The 19,970-nt window shown below is 43.3% G+C and overlaps 1 protein-coding gene and 1 long non-coding RNA gene across 18 annotated transcripts in view; one reads left to right on the top strand and one right to left on the bottom strand.

The window, feature by feature from the left end:
• LOC100739170 (band 4.1-like protein 4A) overlaps nucleotides 1-19,046 on the bottom strand; it is a 269,965-nt gene extending 250,919 nt beyond the window's left edge. For all 6 annotated transcript variants that reach the window (XR_014838559.1, XR_002342067.2, XR_014838558.1 and 3 more), the window contains exons 1-2: nucleotides 18,405-19,046; nucleotides 17,578-18,000 (exon numbers count right to left, since the gene is read on the bottom strand). This is a non-coding gene — a long non-coding RNA (band 4.1-like protein 4A). The remainder of the gene's footprint in view (nucleotides 1-17,577; nucleotides 18,001-18,404) is intronic.
• The window catches only part of APC (APC regulator of WNT signaling pathway), a 324,590-nt gene continuing 322,370 nt past the window's right edge, over nucleotides 17,751-19,970 (top strand). For all 12 annotated transcript variants that reach the window (XM_085009317.1, XM_085009297.1, XM_085009312.1 and 9 more), the window contains exon 1: nucleotides 17,751-17,847. The gene's annotated coding sequence lies outside the window, so the exon portion shown is untranslated. The remainder of the gene's footprint in view (nucleotides 17,848-19,970) is intronic.

Here is a 19,970-nt window from a genome sequence, read left to right as displayed (position 1 = left end):
TGTATTATTTCATTCACACTTCATAGCAACCTATGAAGTAGATCACATTTTTATCCTCATTTCACTGATGATGAGACTAAGGCCAAAGGTCATTGGTTAGTAAATGACAGAGCCACAATAATTATTAACACTCTAGGACACTTTAAAATGCTGCAAGTGTTTTTTTTCAGCCACTGTCTTTGAGCCTTTGAGCCTCACAGTACTTTGATATTGATGGAATAACATAAGCATCACTTTAATTTTTACAAATGGAAAAACTAAGGCTCCAAAACAATGACTTCTGTAAGGTAGGAAATGAAGGAGCTGGCAGAGGAATCCAGATTTTCTAAGTCTATGTTCTCTGCTTCTCTCACTACACAAGGTGCCTTTCTCATTGTAGACACTCCAAACAAGTATTTTCAAAGGAAAACTCTAGATTTCTCAAAGCCTAATTCTAGCTCCAGGTGGTTAAACATGTACCTACTTCATCGTTTTATCATCTACGTCAAGGACAGTGCCTAGCACAGAGCAGACTAGGAGCCTGCATAGTCCCCAGACACTCCTCATCTTCCTGCACCACACTCACTTCTCTATGTTCATGCTCCCCTGCAGTCCTCGACTGCCCTCAGATGCGCAGTTTACCCTCACAAGTCATCACTTTGCGGAGGCCAGAGTCTATCTAAATCCACCACCCAGGACCCAAAAAGATTTAAAAAAAAAAGCTGAAAGCTTTATCTTAAGTTTGATGCCCAAACTCATCAGATGACTGTGGCAGTTCATCTGCAAGGGGGGCTCCCAGTGATGGCTGCCTCCCATCATTCAAGCCCTTACACTGTCCCCTGTCACACCAAGGCTGGCTGCTGGGATGAACGAAAGACCCTAGAAGTAACAGGATGTTATTATACTGGACTGCAGCTTCCCTCTGGGGCTTTCTAACATCTCTTGCTTTGGAGGAAAGCCAGCTGCCCTGTCGTGAGGACACTAGAGCCTGTGAAGAGGCCCAGGTGGTAAGGCACACACGTGTGAATGGGCCTGGCATCAGGTCTACCGTCCCCAGATGACTGATGCCTCAGGTGCAGTGTGAGTGTAGCCTCAGAAAGACCCTGAACCACGAACATCCAGTGAAGCTGCTCCTGGATCCCAGGCCCATGGAATGTGTAGATGGTAAATGTTCCTCTAAGCTGCTAACTTCTGGATGTAACCTGGCACACAGCAAGAAATAACTAACACAGAGACAAAATCTGTTATAAACTGGCAGACGGTGACTTAACTCCTCTATTTACTCCCATTTACTGTGAACATCCAAATGATGAGCTGTGCTTGTTTTATGAGGTATTGCCCCAGACCTGGCCTGGGATGTTGCATAATGGATGGTTTATATACCATATTACCTTGCTGGAATCTGAAAAATTTTGCATCTTCAAACACACAAGGGTTTCCGACAAGGCGCTTCTTTCTAAAACGCCTTTCCTGAGTTACCCCACCTCGGCATATAAACAATTTCTTCTAAAAATGTCTCTACCTCTTAGAATCTCCACCAAATAACCCAGTTCTTGATTATGAATTATCTTGTGTTCTGTTGTTTTATAAGTAAATATTTGTCTTTCCCCCAAAAGTTAAATTTCTTTTATCTTTTTAAACTTCTGTTATCTGTGAGACAAACTCCATGCCTCATATTAAACCTAAACTGTCGTTTCTCATGACATCACCATTTTTAACTGACAAGATTAGTAAAATATTAAGGCAGCAAACTCGTGTCTGTCTCTTCCTTCTTTCCCTCCTCCAATGTACTTTACCACCTGGGACTGCACTTGACAGCAACAGGGACTTTTCTGAGTCATATTAGGGTACAACCACTTTAAAATCTCAACTTTTTAAACATGATTTATATGTTCTCTGTAGTGTTCGGTTTGTAACTTTTTAACGGGTGCATGTTTATAAGGATAAACAGGAAACCTAAGACTTGGTTATGGGGGGGGCTTTTTCCTTAGAGTATTTACAAATCCAAGAGTATGGATGTGAAATTATGTAAATTTCATTCAAATACCTATGAATCAAATCACGGTTGAACGAAAGATTTGTTGCTGTGTAATTACTGTCTTGTATGCATTTCAGAGAATTAAATATACTTGTATTTAGGTTTTAAGAAAGAAAGAACGAAGAAATAAAAGCAAGAATCCTCCCTCTATTTCATCACCCTTACTAGAAATCCTGGACACTCCTAGGTACACAGGCTCTGAATAAATTCGTGTGCAAGTGAGTTCACAAACCCATACCTACATGACAGACACACACCACTGGGCCAGACCCCCAAATACCTCACACTCAAAACCGATCTATCCTCAAATAACTACCACAGAACACTATGTAAAAACAGCATCCTAGAGAAAAATAACCTGGTTCTCTGAGGAAGTCTGGAAAATCTGTGCATCCTTCAAGCACCCTTGTAAACAGCAGCAGATGCGTGGAATCATTACCAGGGGAAAAGATCTATTAGCCTCCTGAGGAATGGCCCATCTGAAATCTTTCAACGAAAGAGCCTTTCTACTTTCCTCTCTTGCACCCTCCCTCAGGCAATAAGAAGGGTCACTAATCAGTTTTTAATTTTCTTGCCTGTGGAGAAATCAGAATGGAGTGATCAGAATTCAGGGTCAAGGCTACAAAGTAAAGACCAAGGAAAAACTCTGAGCAGTAAGAGTTCTAAAACCATGCACTAAGTAAATTGCTCTAGGACTTTTAAATAAATAAGCATTTTCCGAAAATCCAGACAATTAAAAGGCAGTGCATTCGTATCATCCTGAAAATAAATTCCACAGAAGCAAACTCTTTTCCAAACTGGGGAGTGGCAGGAGGTGGGATTCTCTGGACAAGAGTTTCTCCCTCATATAATCGACCCAGAAAGAGTTCCACAAACCGAAACATCAAGACTGCAGAAGCTAAGCAAGCCAGGTGTAGGCCTATAAAGACTTAATTCCAGAGGGAGGGGGAGGGATTGGGGAGGAGACACGATCGGCAATAAATGGAAATGATTTTCAGTAAATGCTGAGCTCTTCCCCTACAATCAGCTCTCAGCCCTTCCTCCCTGCAGGCTGCAAAGAAACTGAGGGTAGCTGAGTACTGACAAATGACCAGAAGGGAACCCATGAGGCAGGGCTCCAGAAGAGCGTGCTGGACTCCAGCAAACCACGGCCCCTCCCTGCTCCGCTGTTCTCTCAGCGGCAGAAAGGGAGGGCTGGAGGACGTGGTTCTACATGCCCATGTCTAGTCTAACTTTCTATCCTAAGTGAAATCCAGTCTGTTGTAACTCATGTCATCTCTTCCATCATCTCTTCCACCTTCTCCCCCTGGTGTCGGCTGCATTTCCAGGCAGCATCACGGGGCTGAATTAACTGAGGACATGTTACCACACACAGGTTTGGCACAGAGAACCAGACGGTGAACTACTGGGCAAAAGACAGAATGACAGGAAAAAGCAATGACAAGCAGCAACGAGTTTGTGTGAAAGATGGTGTCACACGCAGCTGTGGCATTATCTAGATTCTAGACACTTGAGACCTTCTTCACAGAGGAAAGTGCCCGTAGCCTGCATATCTACTGAGATTTGTCAAGTGTTTGAATACTACTGATTTTAAAATGTGCAATCCAGACAAAAGCTGTAAAACACACATATGGTGCCAATTTCAATACCACTAAAATCTGCTACCGTTTCCTTCAGTCATAGGGGATGTTAGTCCCATTCCATAAAGCCACAGCTGCTCCCTAGGCTTTAACCTGCAACCACACTAGGAATCCTGGAAGCTCAAGGCTGAAAGAAAGAGGACCAGGAGGGTGTGTGCAGGAAGAAGTGGTCTTCTAGCCATCTACGTTATTTTCCCAGGAGGAGAACACTGCACATTGCACTGCTCAAAACAAATCACCAGCAATTTCTCAGTGTATTGCAAGGTAATAGTTGAAAACCACATACCTACTTAAATGATATTAACTTTTCTAACATGCTGTACCTTCACCTATCAAAACTAAGAAAGTTATTCATAAAATATACACTAATATTCTTTTTCCAGCCCTCCATCACGTGATTTACAGAAAGAGCCTGGAAGGACCAAAGGTAAATCCTTTAAACAACATAAAGAGCAAGAGTCAAAGCTTATACAGAAAAGATTTCAGAAATCTAAATATTCAACAAGCAGGGTTTCAAGTTACAAATGCAACTGCAGCATGACTAAAACAATCTTTCTATCAGTCCTTCAAACATGACAAATATTTACTTAGCACCACCATGTGCCTGCCACTCTTCTAGGATCTCAGCGATTTAACAGTGGATAAAATATACAATGTTTTACTGCCCCAGGAAGTTTAAAGGAAATTTTGCTCAAAATATTAAATGTCAAATTTGTTTTACAAGAGAGAATGTTTCCTCTGCTGAATTACAAACACCTACCCTACCAAGGAACTACTAAAAATAAACAAAACTCAAAGACAGACATGTCAATCAATGGAATAGAACTGGGAGTCCAGAAATTAATCTTCATGTTTATTGTCAATTGATTTTTGTTAGTAGTGCCAATTCAATGGGGGAAACTGTTTTTTTCAACGAATGAGCCAAGACAGCTGAATATCCGCATGAAAAAGAATTAAAAATGGGTTATAGACCTAAATGTAAGAGCTAGAGCTGTAAAACTATTAAACAAAAAAGTAGGAGTAAATCTTCATAACCTTAGGATACACAATGGTTGCTCAGATATGACTTCAAACGCACAAGACACAAAAAGATAAACTGGACTCCTTCAAAATTTAAAATTTTTGTGCATGAAAGGGCACTATCAAGAAAATTAAAAACCCACAGAATAGGAGAAAACATTTCCAAATCAAGTATTTGATAAGAAACCTGTATACTACATATATAATATATACATATATGCTTTTTATATACTTATACTCAATAAAAGAAAAACAACCAATTTTTTTAATTGGCAAAGAAGAGATAGTCTCCAAATAGGATATACAAATAGCCAACAAGCACATGAAAAGATGTTCAACATCATTATTTTTCAGGAAAATGCAAATCAAAATGACAATAAGATGCCATTTCACACCCAATAAGATAGTTACAATCAAAAAGGATTATGGAGTTCCTGCTGTGGCGCAGTGGATTAAGAATCCAACGGCATCAGAGGTGTGAGTTCAACCCCTGGCCCAGCACAGCAGTAGGTTAAAGATCCAGAATTGCTACGGTTGCAGCGCAGGTTGTAGCTGTGGCTCAGATTCGATCCCTGGCCCAGCAACTTCCATATACCATGGGTATAACCATTTAAAAAAGGAGAAGAAAAAGAAGAGGAAGAAAAAGACAGAGTATAACAAGTGTTGGTGAGAATGTAGGGAAATTGGAACCCTTAGACACTGCTGATGGGAACATAAAATGGTATGGCCACTATGGAAAACAGTATGCGAATTCCTCAGACTGCTGAATCTGTGGCCCAGCAACTCCACTCCCAATTATAAAAGCAAGAGAAATGAAAACACATATCTACATACAGACTTGTACATGAATCTTCCTAGATAAATTATTTAAAACAACCAAAGTCCTTCAACTGATGAATGGGTAAATACAGTATAGCCATACAATGGACTGGTTTCAGCAATAAAATGGCATGAAATAATGATACATACATTATGAATGAACCTTGAAAGCATTATGCAGAGGGAAAGAAGTCAGTCACAAAAGACCACATATTATGTGAACCCATTTATATGAAACATCCAGGATTGAAAATCTATAGAGACAGAAGATTAGTGGTTGCCTAGTGGTGAGAGGTGGGAGGGTTGAAAGGAAATTGGGAGTCACTGCTAATAAGTACAGGGTTTCTTTTTGTAGGGATAAAATGTTCTACCATTGACTGTGGTGATGATTGCACAACTCTGTAAATAAATATATGAAAAACCAATGCATTGCACACCTTATATGAGTGAGCTGTATGGAATATGATTTAGATCTCAATAAGAATATTTTAAAAATTAAATAAGAAATTAAGACGTCAAGCAGGTACACTGTATTCAGGGAACCCAGAAAGTAAAGGGAAGAAAGATGTCTTTTTGGAGTTCCCACTGTGGTGAAATGGGATTGGCGACGTCACTGGAGCACGGGGATGCAGGTTCGAACCTTGGCCGGGCACAGTGGTTTAAGAATCTGGCATTGCCACAGCTGCAGTGTAGGTTGCAACTGTGGCTCAGCTCTGTTCCCTGGCCTGGGGAACTCCATATGCCCCAGGGCAGCCAAAAAAGAAATAGGTCTTTTCTTTCTCAGAATGATTAGCTTTTGTCAATCTGGAGGCACCTTTTCTTATTCAATTAATTCTCCCAGTCAATCATGCATTGATTCTTCCAACTCCTTAGGAACTGGGCTCTGACATGGGAACCTAATTAAAAAAAGATCTTGTTCACTCCCTCAAGACTTTCCATCTCCAGTTAACAACAGCTACCGCTCACTAGGCATGGAGCTAAGGGTTTCAGGTGCAGCATCTCAGGAACTGGAGAACTTTACCCTAGTTTTACAAACGAGGAAGCTGACTCCAAGAGGCTAAGTGACTTGGTTACATTTAGAGCCAAGATTGAAGATTTGAAGCCAGATTTATCTAGGACCAAGGCACGTGCCCTCTTCATCCTACTGTATTGCTCCCAGGGCAAAGAAACACAGGCTTGATTCAGGTCAGAAAAAGGCCTCTTCACAGTATGGCTTTCCCAAAGACACTTTGTTTCTGACATTTGAACCCAAATCTCTTTTGGCTCACAGCTTCCCCCAACTGTCCACCAAAAGTCAGCAGACCTTGGGGATGTTGTTTATTAAATCACAAAACCCTTCGGAAGTTCCCATTGTGGCGCAGCAGAAACAAATCTGACTAGTATCCATAAGGATATAGGTTCGATTCCTGGCTTCACTCAATAGGTCAGGGATCCAGTGTTGCCATGAGCTGTGGTTTATTAGGTCGAAGAAGCCGCTTGGATGCTGAGTTGCTGTGGCAGTGGCGCAGGCCAGCAGCTGTAGCTCTGGTTTGACCCCTAGCCTGGGAACTTCCATATGCTGAGAGTGCAGCTCTAAAAAGCAAAAGCAAAAACAAAACAAAAAACCCTTCTACCTGCCAAGGGGAGAGAAGATCACCACCAAGTGGGTGAGGTGGGGCATCTAATCTAATCCTGACATTTGAATGGGCAGAGAGCCAGCAGGGCTGCCTGTGGAGACAATGGTTTGGGGGAGCTCCTGATAATGTTAAGATTAGATTAGAAAGTCCCAGTGGTCTCAATCCAGGGGGGGGAAGGTGGGAGTCAGGGGGTTTCCAGCATTCCAGCGGGAGAAGTCTTCAGAGAAGGCGGCATCTAAGTGGAACCATGCTTGATGACAGCTGAGACTTAAACTAGAGGTGGGTGGGGCTTTCCAGGCAGAAAAAGACCAGGGTGAGAGGGAATGTGGAAAATTCAGACTGGAAAGCAGCTCGATCAGGCTAGAATCCATGACAGGTCTAAGGCAGTGTTGGGAAAAAAGTCAGAAAGAGGCCAGGAGCGGCCGTCATGCTCAGAAGTATAAACTGCAGGGGCTGAGAAGCCATAGGCATATCCAAGCAGGGGTGAGAAAGACCACTCTAGAGGAAGGCACAGTGGCTCATGCTGAGAACTGAGAGGAGTCTAGATGAGGGCAGGAGACATGAAAGGAGGGGAGAAGAGATGAACCTGGAAAATACTTAAAAGGTGGGATTCCAACCCCTAGAAGGATGAGGAAATTGAAGGAGAGCCCAAGCGCGAGAATCCTGACTAGGGAGCTAGAGTAGACACTGCTAGTGGCAAAGAGCACCCATAGCTCCTGCCCTCCTTCCAGTGTGAACCCCTCCCCAGTACAGCCATTTGTCTCGGAGAAACTGATGCCCAGGGAGCATCCGTTGCCTTGTCATGATGGCTCAAGAATGGTCATGAGACTTCTGTAAAAGACACAAGGAAAAGTCGGCTGGGGAACTTTGGGAGAATTTTTCTTCCTTTCCCCCAACCCCCCCCCCCCCCCCCGCCAAATAAAGCCTGCTCTACTCCCATGTCACATATTGCCATGCACAAACATCATTGCTAGAACCATCTACCCATCTGCTACCAGCTGCCTATAAACCCCAACTGTCAAGATGACAGAGCAGAGAGAAGTTGGGAATTTGATGTGAGCAAATCAACTTCCTCATGTTAAAACAATCTCTAATGGAATCTCTGTAACCAGGAAACGAAACATCTTAACTGATCAAGACAGAGTGTAGGCAGCACAGGAAGACAAACAGAAGGGTGCTGATGGTGGGTTTAGACATTTAGTGTGATCTCCAGTAGGCAGTCAAGTTAGACAAAAGAGGGAAGAAGTCTGGACTAGGGGTAGAGAGGCAAACTTGCAGCACTGCTGGGGTAGGTAGCTGAGGCAATGTGCGTAACACAGCAATCTTACACCGGGATCTATGAATATCAAACTACCATGGCTTCCCTAAGAACCACCCACGTCTCTCTGAGAGCCAGCATCACTTGGGGCAGGGGTAGGGGATCATATATCCCAAAGAGAAATTCAGAAAAAAAAAGTTATTTACAAGTAACAGATCATACATAATCATGACTATCATTTATTGAGCATCTTCTATCCTAGGCGCCCAAAACTCTTTTCTCATTCTCACAATAATCCCATGAGGCATGTACCACACCCCTCAGCTTACAAATGAGCAAAGGGAAGCTAGTTCACAGAAGAGTCCTTTGGTCAATCACAGATCCAACACTGCACGGCAGACCAGGATTTATATTGGGGAGAGGGAGAGACTGAAGATGGTCACACAGCACACCAGGTAGGAAGCTGGTTCTGGGGCAAAGTGAGAGCAGTGAGGATGGTGAAGAAAAACCAATTTTGATAAGTGACAATTAAGGCAGCAGAGGCTCCAAGAACGCTTCTCAAACATGGCTCTGAATGAAGGGCAAGGCGAGACCTAAGTGGTTTAAAAACCCAAAGGTCTCTGTGGGCTCACTCAGAAACTTGACTCTCACTCTCGCCACTGGTCATTGGGAAAGCGGTGTTCTAAACAAGGTGCTTTCTAACCAGCTTCCAGGACACTGTGCCCACAAAGTTGGGACGGCTCGGCATGACTAACTGTGCTTTCTCGTGGGCTCCGAAAGTGGCATTTCTACACAATCTGCTGCTGCATTTGGTGCCCTCCTTGGTCTCAGTTGGCTGACTGCCCCCTATCATCAGAGCTTTTGGTCACTGTCCATGGGGGCCAGCACTCAGCACCTGTCAGGTTTCCTGCCACCATCTCCCTTATTCTAACTTCCTCGTGGTATGTCAATATCCTCGAAAGCAAACTTCTCATCTGTTTGGAAGCCGCTGCCAGGCCCTTTCATATCTTCAGCCATTACCAGGAGAGCCTCTGTAAGAGCCATCTCAGCCTTTGGGGACTCAGCACCAGTGTCAGTTACAGAGAAATGGATTAACAATAGGCAGCACTAAGGAAAAGTGGCTGTTTCACTAAAAAAAAAAAAAAAAAAACAGGAAATACATGGTTCAGAGGGCACAGGAATGCAATCCACATTTTGAGAATGGTGCAGATTCTCCAAAGTGTGGTTACAGGCTTTTTTTGAGTTACAAACTAAATTGGCTGGTTTCTGACCTTAACACACCTCATCTAGATCCAAAACAATGATAACAGATGCCTGGTTAATCTTAATACTTGAGACGGAGAAACAAATCTTGGGAAGCAGGAGTAAATGGCAGTCACTCATTACAACCTAAAGCAGACTGACCAGGAGCATCATGTATGAGCTTTACTGGTGGCTGAAATATCAGAGACAAAAAAGCTGGGCCAAAGCTGTCAATTCCAGAGCTGGAGGGTTATGGCAAATGTGATATCTGACTTGTCCTGTTTATAACAGGTCCACAGAAAAATCCATTGTGCATCAGAATAAAACCTTATAATTTGTCATAAAAACCTGGTATTTAACTTATTGACCCTGTCTTTTCCATTATGCCTTAGAATAGTGTCAGATGAGGTATATGCAGATTCAAGAGTAAAATGGGTGGTGCAGTAAGATTAAAAACTACACCGATGTTCACCGATTGTGTAAACCCACACTGTGAAAGCAACTGATACTGTTCTCCCATGGTTTACAGAACAGGAGACAAGGAAGAAATGCAACTACGGTGTGAGGCTACTATCCATTCTCGAAATTCACCCTTCTTCCAAAAGATTCTCAGCTACAAAGGGAAAGTTATATTTTTCAAAGAAAGAGAGAGAAAGACTTAATAGATACCTCTGCAATACAAAAATGGTGTAACTCATGCTTTCTGAAATAGCTCTAGTCAGCAATTCAATGTGCTGCATGCATTCAGTCCACTGCAACATCTCATTTTCTACCCATTATCAGTACAAAAATTAGAGTATCTTGGCAACAGATTTTTCACAGGGAGATTCACTTTATTCTATGATCTTTTTTGAGAAATAATAAAATGGCAGAGGAACCTCATTATCCAGATGATTTTCAATATGGCCTATTCCAACAGTAACACTCCATTCATTATTCAAATTACAGGGAATAAGCATTTATTACATGTGGTGTACAGCTCGAGTGGGGATCACAGGTAAGGGCTTTCAGGCTTCTGGGGGACACAGACATGTCCAGAAATAGTGCTTGCAATGTGCTAAATGCTGTAACAGGATGTGTGCAAGGCACTGACAAGCACTTAACTCTAGCAGGTCAGTCTGGGTTGAAGGCTTTCTAGCAGATGGGACACTCAATTCAAGTCTTAAAAGATGAGTTCAGAGGAGTGTGTACTTAGGGAAAGGCTAAAGGGTACCACTCAGCAGGAACCCCAGGCACTAGAGAATCTGGTATGTTGGGGACTCTGAGCAGTTCTACGTACCCAAAGAGCAAGTTTGGGAGGACACACAGATCTGCTGAAGGTCTAGATCAGGTAGGGTGCCAACTCAAACAGTAAGGTTGAACTTTGTATGTATACACGAATGAAGCACTAACAGAAGAAGGAGCAGATGAGAAAACGAGGAGAAAGAATCAAGTTAACATTTTCTGAGTGCTTATTATATCCAAGGCACCATGAACTTAGGAAGTGGGTATTATTTTGGCCTATTTTACAGATGGGAAATTGAGATTCAGAGAAGATAAGCATTTTTCTGAAGGCCCCACAGCTACGAGTAATCAGTGGAGACAAAATGCAAATCCAAGTGATCTGACCTAGAGCCCGCGTTTTTAATCACTTCAGTATACTGTTTCTGGTATAAGAACATTAAGAAAGTTAAAGATACAGATATTGCATTGTTTTCGTGCACTCCCATGTTCACAGCTGCACTATTTACTGTAGCCAAAACATGGAAGCAACCTAAATGACCATCAATAGATGAATGGATAAAGATGTGGTATATATTCACAATGGAATACGACTCAACCATAAAAAAAGAATGAAATGCCATTTGCAGCAACATGAATGGACCTAGAGATTGTCATACTAAGTGAAGTCAGCAAGAGGAAGACAAATACCATATGAAATCACTTATATGTGGAATATAAAATAGGAAACAGATGAACATATCTATGAAACAGAAACAGGTTGCCGTGGGGGAGGGAAGGATTAGGAGTTTGGGATTAGCAGATGCAAACTACTACATATAGGATGGGTAAACAACAGGGTCCTACTGTATAGCATGGGGAACTATACTCAATATGATGTGCTAAACCAAAATGGAAAAGAATACACATGAATAACTGAACCACTCTGCTGTACAGCAGAAATCTGATTTAGAACAAAGTAAATCATCTATACCTCAATAAAATTATTAAAAAGAAAAAAAGATATTACATTGTTTTCACTATCTGTAAGGCACACCATCCATCCCTCCAAAAGAGAAAAAAGACAGCATCCAAAAGTTAGTTTGGGAATTCCATTTGTGGCTCAGTGGCAACAAATCTGACTAGTATCCAGGGGGACACAGGTTCAATCCCTGGCCTTATTCAGTGGCTTGAGGCTCTGGCATTGCCCAGAGCTGTGGTGTAGGTCACAGACGTGGCTTGGATCTGGTATTGCTGTGGCTGTGGCTGTGGTATAGGCCAGCGGCTATAGCTCCAATTAGACTCTTAGCCAGGCAACTTCCATTTGCCACAGGTGCGGCCCTAAAAAAGCAAAAAAAAAAAGTTAGTTTGCATTCAATGTGAAAGGCTATGCACCAAACCCAAAAGAATAAGGGAAGGTGCTAGTCTTCCACGCAATGGGTGGTGGTTCTCAAAAGAGGTAATTTTGCCCATTAAGGGGACATTTGGCAACATCTGGGGATGTTTTTATTGTCAAAATTAGGCAAGAGGTGCTAAGGCATGTAATGAGTAGAAGCTACAAATACTGTTAAACAGCCATTATCCTACAATGGAAGAGACAGCAACCCACAACAAAGAATTACCTAGCTCCACTATGATGCAACCTGACATAAACCACTGAAAATGAGTTTCCTATCTTTGTTTGGTAATGAAAATAACTAGCCACTGTCCATATGGCTAATGGAAGGTCAAGCTCGGAGTTTTGATCCTGTAACTCTTTTTTTTCTTTCTTTCTTTTTTTGGCTGCACCTATGGCCTGTGAAAGTCCCCAGGCCAGGGATCGAATCCACACCACAGCATCGATCTGAGACACAGCAGCAACAATGCCAGATCCTTAACCTGATGAGTCACCAGGGAACTCCAGACCCTACAATTACTTCAGATTTAACTTTATGACCACCTGCTATGGTCTGAATGTTTATGTCCCCAAAAAATTCATCTGTCAGAAATTTAACCCCCAATGCAGTGGTTTTTAGGAGGTGGGGCCTTTGGGATTAGCGCCCTTATAAAGCAGGCCAGCAGAGCTCCCAAGCCCCTCCTGTCACATAAGAGCACAACAAGAAGTTTTCAACCTGGAAGAGGGTCCTTACTCAACCATGCTGGCTCCCTGATCTCAGACTTCCAGCCTCTAAAACTATGAGAAATAAGTTTCTCTTGTTTATAATTTACCCAGTCTGTGGTATTTTCTTACAGCAGTCTGAATACTAGCCATGCTTAAAAGCAACAAAAGTTCTGCATTGGTTTAAGTTTAATTAAATGTTAGTTCCAGCTTAACATTATCTAATTCAAGAACAATTACTCTAATGGGGCTACAAAAAGTGTGACCCACCATTGACCAAGGAAAATTCTAAGTTCCAAGAGAAGGATAGCTATTACTCAGAGATACCAAACAATGCTTTCCCTCTTAAACGGCTTTTAAATCACTTGCAAACCATGGATAATAAGTGACATTTTTAATCATTTTTTTTCAAGGAACAACAACTTCTTGTAAAAGTGAGGGGAAATTTAAGTCTAAGAATCTAACACATAGCATGTGTCTATACAAAATAAAGCTATACTGTTATCGAAATTTGCTAAGAGCAAATTTAGGTGCACTTAACAACAAAAAAGGTAAATATGCAAGGTGATGAAGGTGATAATTCAATGGTAGGATGGTGGGAATCCTTTCATAATGTATATATATAGTAAGCCATCAAGTTGCACACTTTAAATATATTACCATTTCATTTGTCAATTATACCTCAATAAAGCTGAAAAATATTTTCAATCACTTCTTAAAATTTTGTGGTAGCATTTACATAGCAGTTCATCTTAAACAGCCATGAGATGAATATCACATGTGACTTTTAGAAACCTAGATGCAGTGTGAAAGAGGGGTACTTCTATCCCAGTCCTATTTTACTAACCAATCAAGACCCCCAGTCAATCTTACATTAACAGAAATGTTGGTGTATGATTACTTGCTTCAACCTATGTTTATAAGGTCTCTCACCTTGTACCTTATATGGGTGGTATCAAAAGACAGAGGTATTCACAAATATAATTAATATGATTTGTGAAAAACTGTTGCTTTTCCCCAATCTCCTTAGATGTTTTCCTTACAAGTCCAACTGGAATGAAAATTCCAATTCATGGTAAGTGCGATGCATATAAATTTAGGAACCTAACTTTGTTTTTCTAGTTTATTAGGAAGTTTTTAATCAAAGCATCAAAACTGACTCACAGTATTCCCTCAGGAACCTCAGGATGATTAGGAAGTATCTTCATTTAAAAACTGTGTGAATTGTCAACAAAGCTGTTTAAAAAACAGTTAATGGAATTTCCATATTGTTGTAATGTTGGTTTCATTAATTTAGTCAAACACATTGAGGGAAAAGTAAGCCCCTCAGAGTTTATTACATAACTACTCTGAGAACTAAAATCTTGCTGAAACGAAAAACTGGTTCTTATTTGCAGCAGCGATTTTGAGGACTCAATCATCAAACCTAATGCTTTTTTTCCCCTAAAATACTTTTGTTAATCACACAAGTTATAAAAGTAGCCTGAGCCACATTCAAGTTTTGCTTTCAAAGAGGACGAAAAGGAAGACTGTGAACTCCCCCAGCACAGAACACTGCAAACGATATAACAAAAGTTTCCCTGAACAAACATTGCTCAAAAAACCAAGAGACCAACCACAGCAGAAATTCTTACTAAAATAAACAACAGAGATAGCAGCAGAGCACACACAGCTAAAAGCTATTGTGTGGCTTGACAGAACCAATAGCATTCAGTTTATATAAACTTGGGTTTTTAAATCTTGGACAGGGCTCAAACTACGAACTGCTTGCAAAAGACTTTCTGTTTGTCAAGGTGAGGTTACCTCTACAGCAAGAGAAGATGGCAAATTTCTACATCACATTAGTATGAACGCAAAGATACTGTGTCTTATTTTGCGAATTAATTATTTTCCATTTAAACGCTACTCATCTTAACATATAAGATGCATAACTATTGTCTTCAGGCTGAAATGTTTTCCATGGGAACAAATACATCAATTCTTTTTCTCAAGTAATGAAAAACTTTGATCTGAGTTGCAGAAAATCACTTCATAACTACCTTTTCAATGAGTAATTTGGTGCTTAAACAAATCCAAAGAGTGCTTTTCAAAAACAGCACAAAGAAAAAAATGTTTTACCAAGTTTCTCTCATTTGTCCTTTACTTCTCTTTACTACAATTAATCTTTTTTAAGCTACAAATGCATTATTATAACAGTAATGCAAACAAAGTTTTAGGTAACTATATAGGAATCAAAAATTCCTTTCATAAAAAGATGAAATGTGTGAATAATTTTAACACAAGATTAGATATCTTCATTTGAGATAGAAGGTGAAAAAGGGCCATCTCCATACAAATATTAGGAAATATTTTCACCCAAAAAAGATTTTTCTGTTTTAATTTCAGGGAAAATATCATATGCTTAACTTTGACTTGAATTAGTGATAACCAAAATTATCAAATGTGCTACCTACTATAATAGTAATTTTACTTACAAACTAAAGCAGAAGGTAAAGAAAATGTCAAGCATGCACAGAGTAATGTACACAAATTCATTCAGCATTTGACTACCATCTACATATGAGACACTGTTCATATATTATACCATTTGTAAATATGCATATAGTACATACCACAAGTAGATAGTTGCTTAACACGTGCATTTTATAGCAGCATGTAGTTACAGATAACGTGGTTAACTTTAGCAGACATGTGTGTTACACATATGGCCATCAAAATAATTGTGGCATGCTTTTGTGACACTGAAAGAGGCCACGTCTGTTGCAAAATGATTACTTCCAACAAAAAATTGCTTAAATTACTGTTCAGTTAAATGGCATATATCCAAAATAACAGCTTTACAAAGTTGCCATGGCCTTTGAATCAGTCACCGGTTTTCAACCTATTTGTAAAACAAGATAAGCACCATCAGGTTATAAAAAGTAATTATGAATCAGGATTTTCTGATTCATGTTTCTTTGACAAAATTATTCCATTTGATCCCAAGTCTTGGCTGCTCTCATGACAGAATAATGCACAGGCTCCAAAGCTGACAGGAGTAGGGCTTTCATGATTAAATGGGAAGCTCACACACCAGATGACTTTAGACTTCAGAAAGATTTCTTTGTTACTTTAGAATCAGATCATAAGTTATCTTTCTCTAATTGTTCTAAGCCAATGAGCATCTATGTATTATCAAAAATGTATGGGTTATTTCTGAATTTTGCCTATTTTATTTACACAGCACACCAAAGAATGTTACATCATCTTGTAAAGTAAGTTCTTTTCCAGATTGCATGGGGGTGGGGGGCTGGTTGGGCATTAGAACATAAGAAGTTAAAAATATACAATGAACACTCTCTCCTAAAAGAGAGCCTTTTATTGGCCTTGAAAGAAAACACTAAAAGAGAATCTGACTTTCACTCACTATAATTACAGGGAAACAGTATTCAAAACAATTTCCTAAAGGGTTAATTTTATCTGTGGCTTTAATTGATCATTTTTAACCCCTTGCTCCTGAAGGAAAAAAAAAAAAAAAAAGACAACTGTGAAATTAAAATTCTGTACACCAAGAATGGTAATAACAAAACTGAAGCTTTTTTTTGGTCAGGAACAGTTACTCTAGTATGCATAAAGCTAAGTAAAAACTGATTCACACCAGGAAATCCCCAGAGCCTACGCCATTAGGATTAACTTTTGAAATGACACGGCTAGGAGAGGACAATTGGCAGCCTGAATTTGATTTCACAGACGGACTGGTGTATGGGAGGGAGGGAAAAAGAAAGGATGGTTTCCCTTCATCAGATTCAGCTGATGAGATATCTAAAATGCCTAAGTGATTTAAAACTGAAGGAGAAAGGGAAACAACAAAACACTCCAGATTCCGATCGTCTCTAGGTAGCTACGTTGTTGCGAGAAAAAAAAAAAAAAAACAAGCGCGCAGGCGCGTCCATCAGGTTGTCAACCACAAACATAAGAACACATCAAAATTAAGGAAGTGGATGTCTGTAAGCTCCCACAACCTTTGTGTTTGGGGTTCCCTAGGTTAATAGCAGTAATTGCATTTTAATGACCCACAAAGAGGTGCAAAGTTATTACCTCGATAGGACAGATGTTTACTTAAACGTAGAGATAAAACCAGGTTGCTTTTGGAAAAGGAAATTATTTTCCGGCCAAATGTAGCATTACCCAACCACAAACACAGGCGACACATTCACAACCACCCCATAAAAGTGTTCCAATGAGTGCACTATTTTACTTTCCGAATAACCCTAACAAGAAAAAAAGCCTTCAACAAAGCCGAAGGAAATCGTGCCATTAACACTGTATGCTGCCTTTATATTCAATTCTGCGCTTCTTCGCGAGCTGCGAGGGGCGGGGATGGGGGGCTTAAAAGCTTCTGAAGAAAACCGAAGTAGGGAAGAGTTTGGGTTGCAGTTGCAGAACCGTGGACTATCCTACGAGACGTCAAAACTTACTTTCCTTTATGAAGGACTTAAAGTTAACCCACCCTGACACGTCTACCCTCAGCCTGAGCGCGGGGGGCGGCTGTCGCTCGTTCCCATCTCGCTGGACCGCAGCCGCCCGCCCCGCCGGGTGACAGCCCTGGGACAAAGCCACCGACCCCCGAGCCCGCCCGGCTGCGCCCCTACCCCCACCCCCGGCACACTCCCCCGGCCCGCGCCTACCTTGATGCCCTGCTGCTGAGTGGTGAGGGTTAACTTGGATTCATTCAGAAGCAAAACTTCGCAGTAAAATTCTTCCGGAACAGCGCAGAAACAGCCCATGTCGGCTGTGGCCGGCCTCGGCCGGGTGAGAAAGCTGCGACCCAGCGCGAGCCGCCCCCTCCCCTCAGAGGCGAGGCATTAATTTATTGTCCGCGCCGCGGCGAGGACGAGAGGACCGGTTGCCGGCGGGGTCCAGGGCGGCGAAGACCCGCGGCCGGGCGCTAGCAGGAGGTAAGGAGCACGGAGAAGCCCGGGAGAGTCAGCGCCCGGGAGCCGCCCGGGCAGCGCCGGCGGAACTGGGCGCGGAGGGCGGCGGCGCGTCCCCGCGCATCCTGAGGCTCGGGCTCCTCCGAAGGCGGGGGCACCGCGGCCCCTCCCGCAACCCTGGGGACGACAAAAGTCGCCTGTCAAAGGGGACAAGAGGCAAGAAAAGGGAGGGACGAAAGCTCCAGGCCCTCCTCGGGCTTGGAAGCCTCTAGAAGCTTTGCAGCCCCCGCCACCCACGCCCGGCCGATGCGCTGCCTCAAACGCAAAGGCCTCTCCTCCGCCGCGAGGGTCCCCAGCGGGCGCGCACTTCCAGCTCCCACCCCACACCGCAGCCGTCAGTCTGGTCCGCTGACTGGGGAACACTGGGCTGTTCCTTTGTGTTAAGGGGTACCCACGACGTTCCGGCCCCACTGCAGGGGCAGTGGCGAGGGTCGCCTCTCAATCAGCTACCTCCACCCCGCCCCCAGCCCACGGGCACCGGGAAGCCAGAAAAGGGTCGGAAAGGACATCAGTCTCCTTACCACGACCCGCGGAGCAGAGGTCAGCTCGTCGCGGGGCGCGGATCCCGTCTGAGGATCCCCGAGTTCATCACGGGTTTCTGTGTGTGGCCAAGTTGAAGCTTTCCCTCCGAGAACCCCTTGCCCCGGCGGCAGAGTGCTGCTTCTGCGAGAGATTCAGAGAAGCTGGCAGTCGGGGGACTTGAGGGCGAAGGGGCGGGCGCCCCGGCTGGGAACGCGGCCGGCGGGCTGGTGGGGTGTGCCCTGGGCGCGCCAGGCCGCGGCGGCTCCCGGGAAAGTTCTCTAGGCGGTGCTAGGGGTGGCGCCCGGGGCGGGAGCAGCCCAGGTGCAGCTGGACCGGGCCCGGGCGTCCGCAAAAGGTCCCGGAGCGAAGCGGGGACCCAGTGGCCGGGAAGGGGTCGTCCCTTCTGGGCGGGGTCTCGGCTGGGGATGGAGGGCGGAGCGGAGGTGGTCAAATAGCGAGGTGCTGAAGGTCCGCATGAAAACCCGCGTGGCGCCGGGGCCGAGCCATCTCGCCGTCTGGGACCCTGGCCACCTCACAGTGTCGGTTTCCTGAGTAGACCCAGAGGTTTGCTGGAAGGCAGGGCGCAGCTCTACTCGGACCCTGGCGTTCGGTGCTCGCAGTCCCACGCCTTCCGCGCGACCGGCTGTGTCCAGCACGGACGGGCACAATAGCTCTGAGGCTGCAGTGACCCCTGGTGGGTCCCTGTGTCCGTGCACGAGCAACCGAGGCTGGGGTGAGGCAGGGCCCCCGCTGGCCTTCGGAGCAGGTGCAATCTGTGCTCTCCAGCTGGGAACCAGAAGCGAGTTAATGCAAGTGGAAGCTAAGAGGAGACACAAGGGGAATACACTGGGTAGGGTTGATGGTAGGCCTCCCAGAAATCCTCTCTACTTTACATAGAGTACCAGAGCAAGGGCTTCAGCATCAGGCATAGTTTTGAGTTCCCCACCACCACCACTTGTAAGCTAGGGAGCCAAAGCACAAAAAAATTTGCTTAAAGCCTAGGACATCTGTACTTTAAAACAAAAACAAACAACAGTAACACACACACACACACACACACACACACAAAACAAAAACCGACATCCACAGCACAGTAGAATGGAATTGCACAGTCCAACTTTGGAAGGAATTTCCTCCCATACACAAAAGACTTTCTTTAGGAAGCCTCCTTCCCTGCTGTCTCAGCCAGATTTCAACATGAATTAGTAAAAACCCCAAAGTGTGATAAACCCATCGTATTTGTTATGAACTTAACCTAAAGCTACAAATCAAACCCTGGGGTTTTTTTTTTGGTTGGTTGGTTTGGTTTGGTTTTTTGTTTGTTTTTTGCTTTTTAGGGCCGCACCCGCAGCATATGGAGATTCCCAGACTAGGGGTCTAATCAGAGCTGTAGCCGGCCTAGGGCACAGCCACAGCAACACAGGATCCAGGGGCATCTGCAACCTACACCACAGCTCACAGCAATGCCAGATCCTTAACCCACTGAGCAAGGCCAGGGATGGAACCCACAACCTCGTGGTTACTAGTCGGATTTGTTTCCCCTGCACCACAGTGGGAACTCCAAA

The sequence above is a fragment of the Sus scrofa genome, chromosome 2, assembly GCF_054392235.1.
Source record: "Sus scrofa isolate SSC_HxYL_T2T_F1_AM1 chromosome 2, Sscrofa_HxYL_maternal_Yorkshire_Landrace_v2.0, whole genome shotgun sequence".
NCBI lineage: Eukaryota > Metazoa > Chordata > Mammalia > Artiodactyla > Suidae > Sus > Sus scrofa.
The sequence above is the reverse complement of the archived record's forward strand: the minus strand, read 5'-3'. Positions and strand labels throughout refer to the sequence as shown.